Below are 4,472 nucleotides of genomic sequence, written 5' to 3'. Positions count from 1 at the left end.
TTCCAGGAGCCAGTACAGTGATTTGCAGGTAATAGTTTTAAAAAAGGCATCCTATGATCCTCCCCATTTTCCATTAAAGACCTTCTCCATTCAAAAGCAGATTTCTTTTTTTTTTTTTTTTTTTTTTTTTTTTTTTTTTTTATATTTATACTCTTGGAAGCTGGACATTTTCACATTCCCTCACTGAGCGGGAGAGGCTTGTCCTTACTTCCCCGAAATCTGGTATTGTGCCATTCACATACAAGCACAATTTGTGACATCATGAATGAGTAGAACCTGTCAACGTCTACTATATACATGTTAGACACTAACTTCTGATAACAAAATAACAGCTGAAACCAGAGCAGGTTAGTATTTTGGCAATGTGAAAAAGCAGACAGATGCCAGCCATTACCAGAACTCTGGTACGACACAGAGGCAGTTTAGAGACATTTCTGGCTCTTTGCCAGAAATCATATGGATGAATAAATTGAGGGACTAGGGTGTAGTGACTGTGGACTAAGTGAAGAGATGATAAATGAAGAGAGAGAGCGGAGGTAGGAAAAACTACTATTTTGCAAAGGTTTTGAAACAGCACAACCTTGAGAGGTTCCTTATTATACAGGCACAACTGCATAAAATAATTACCGTAGGCTGATTGACTCAGTAGTTTACAAGATTAGTGGTAGATAGACAGACAGATTTACACACATACACACCCATGCATGCACACATGCACACAGGACCAAATACATAATCTCTTCCAGGCTACCACCAGGCAGCTATAACTACCATTTAGATACATCAACAAGTGATGCACACTATGCTCTTATTCAGAATCAGAATCTGACTGAGGCTCAGAGATGTAGAGCTGTATTTCTCCATTGTTGTCGCAATCATTTGCAACTGATTAGGGCTGCTGGTGATTAAGACAATTACCACAGGGGGTTAGAGCATCCCTCAAAAGTTGAGGTTTGTCACCTCCTTTAGACAGTAAAGACTGGGGCTATAGACCTAAACCTTAAATCCATGTGCAAAGGCTGGGACAAATGCAAACAGCAACTGTAAATAGCATTTACACAAACATGCCAAGATTTTCTGGAAAGTTTTTAACCAGAACAGTTACAATACTATACCTTTCCCTTCTTCAAAACTCCCACATTTAGTGCACACAGTCCCATTTCAAAAGAGAGTGTCATGTGATTGGTCAACTCTTTTAAAGTGATGCACAGCGCCTGACCTGCTTTGTCTAATGTACAAGCTTACTATCCAAATTAATGTCAGTCAGAATAAAGCATTAATTCTTAAGCCAAATATGGAAGGAGAAATAAGTAATACTTAGGCCTGTGATATGCTGGGGTCATTTGTATTGCTACTAAAATAGAAGTTTTGGGAGTGTCCACAATCAAAACACAATGGCCAGTTTCTCAGTAGTAAATGATAATTACTTAATTTCAAAAGTTCACATGCTTAGGGACGACATGAGATTGAGTTACACGATGAGTTGGCTAGATGGCAATGTCAGTGGTAAAACAACTGTGTCACTCTGCCGTCCTCATGTTAATTCATTCAACAGCACCACAAATTCCACTTTCTGTTCCTTTGTTACAATGCTCTGTAAGCTGTATAGAACGTCACTGCAACTCAAATGGCTTATGCAGTCATACAAACTCTCAACAGTATTTCCTGAAGTTATACTGAAATATGTCCTTACTCTAAACCAAAGTAATACTATATAACAATAAAATGAACTTGAATGGTAAATGGCGCTTACATTGTGGCCCCTAATTGATACTGCTGACACATAACAATTACATCTGAACATATTAAAGTGTCATTCAATCTCAGACCCTTTATGATGGGTATCTTTTACCTTTTTTACATTATCTTATATTCATCTCTTAACTTAAACAGTATTTTCCAAATACAAATTTATTTTAACTCAAATTTTACTCAGGATTAATATGCAGCGTAAATCCAATGCTTTCAGCACAAGTATATCACACACAGCATATAAACAGTTAAACTTACTAAACATCCATTTCAAGCAACAGACCTAGAACCTAGAAAATAAAATTAATAAATCTGATGCAGATTATATGTTTTGTGTTGAGTCTGCGTGGTATATCTAAGATTGTTTGGTGATGGTTTAATAGTGTCTAATAGGACATTAGGGGTGATGATTGTGTGTTGGTTTGTTTGTGAGTTGGTCATGATCATGGTTTGGACATGGTCTTGTCTGTGTGTGCTGAGCTAAGGGTAGTCCCATCAGAGGGGGAATAAGTTTACATTCGCTTGCATAAGGACGGGGTTAATCTTGTTGATGACGAATTAAGAAGGTGACAATCCGATCATTAGACGAGATAAGGACACTCCCAGAGAAAGTAAAGTTATTCATGGTGCACACAGAGGTTGTATCTCAGTGTCAGGAGACACAGAGCTGTGTTTTTGTTGAGGCTGTGTTGTGTCTAGGGACACAGTTTTGTTAGTATGTGCTGGACTAAAATAACATGAGGATGAGGTGAAGTCACTTCTAATATGAAGAAATAAAAGGTTACTTCAAGGTGTGTACAAAAACAGTGTTTCTCTGTTGTGTGGTGTGTATTAATGCAGTCTTGCTAGTGCCATTACATGAGAACGAGACTAGTCCTGTTAGTGTCAGACTAAGGAAATCTGCTAGGTAGCAGAGAAAGCTTGTTAGGTAGCAAGTTTAGCCACTGGGATGGTGACAGTCTGATTATAAAATAAGGTAATGATGCTTTAGTGTAAGGAGTAAGTTCACTCTCGCATGTGCAAAGGCTTTTTGTGTTTTGTTTTTTTTGTGTGTGTGTGTGTGTGTGTGTGTGTGTGTGTGTGTGTGTGTGTTTTGTTTTGGTTTGGTTTGGTTTGGTTTGGTTTGGTTTGGTTTGTCTTGTCTTGTCTTGTCTTGTCTTGTCTTGTCTTGTCTTGTCTTGTTTTGTTTGTTTTGTTTTGTGGTGGACAATTTGCCAGGAGGCAATGATCTGTCAGGAGACAGATAAAACTCATTAAGGGGCTGATTTCAGACAAGAGCTAAAGTCTGCTAAGGGGCATTTTGGATGGCAGACTTGTCACATACAAACCTGGTTAGGTATGTACAATTATTACCAACAAAATAAAATGTATAATCAAAACGCATTCATACCGTGGGCATTTCACTCTCAAAATGTAAAAGTTCTTTGCTAGTATTCTCTCCGTTTCAGCGGAAATACATGAGATCTGACGTTCACTAGTCCTTGTCAGCCAGCTTACTTGGGCTTATCATGTTTTCTAGACATCGTGATTCCCCAAAACTGAATAAATACCACACATAGCAACACAAAACTGCTTTGCTAGCTCAATCACGTTGTAACTAGAATATCCACTGGAAAAAATAATTTTTTCATGGACTGATAGTTACACTTCTGCCGACTTCTCAGTCATTTTTAATCTAACAGGTGCCGTGACAATGACTCACCAGCACAGCTGATCTTTATCTACAGTGAACTTATATTAACAATTATATTTAAATATAGGCTACTGCTTTCCAGTGTCGGTGCCAGAACAAACATATAAAGACGACAATTGTCACAGATGTGTTGATTTATTAAATGTTCATTTCAATTTACAGATGCAAACAAATTGACAAATTAATTAAATCAATGGGCTAGGAAACTCATAAAGACTAAGCAAATTAATAACGATTAATAGGCAAATTAATAACTGATAACATTAACACATTAATAACAAGAACAAAGTTATAGCCTGCACATTGCCATGGAAATTTTTACAGGTACTGTCTGTGGTGCTGAATCTGCCTCGGCAGGTACTGTCCATGGAGCTTAATCTGCCTCGGCAGGTACTGTCCATGGTGCTGAATCAGCCCCTGCCAGTACTGTCCATGGTGCGGAATCTGCTGTCATTCTCATTTGAGCACATTCTAAACGTCTGATTGACCAATCAGCACCAATTGCTCGGTTGGATCTACGTGTTGTATAATTTTTTTAAATTTCACGTACCCCCTGGAGTTCCTCCACGTACCCCCAGGGGTATTTGTAATCTGGAGATTATTTAACAGGAAGGAGGAAATAGAATGATTGTCATTAAAACATGGTCATATATGAAGGTAAGGTTTTCATAACAGACTAATACCATCAGCATAGAGATGACTGTCCACAGTTGTGTCCAAGTATGTTAGAGTGTCTTTTTCAGAGGTTAATGTTTTAAATCAGCACGTTTCATAATTAGGCTTAAAAAGAAGCCTGAAAAATGTATCATCATAAAGGTCATAGAATAGGATCATAATAGGGATAGTACTATCCTGCTGCTATCCTCTCTAGTTTTCTTTAGTGGACACTAAAATAACAAAGTATGCGTACATAAGCAATAAATCTTATTGAGGTTAAACAAGTACAAGACAGAGAGCTGTCTCTCAGCTCCATTGTAACAGTATATAAAGAGGTGTACAAGCAAACTAGCTTCAGTCTGCTCTGGAG

The sequence above is a fragment of the Myripristis murdjan genome, chromosome 1, assembly GCF_902150065.1.
Source record: "Myripristis murdjan chromosome 1, fMyrMur1.1, whole genome shotgun sequence".
NCBI lineage: Eukaryota > Metazoa > Chordata > Actinopteri > Holocentriformes > Holocentridae > Myripristis > Myripristis murdjan.
The sequence above is the reverse complement of the archived record's forward strand: the minus strand, read 5'-3'. Positions refer to the sequence as shown.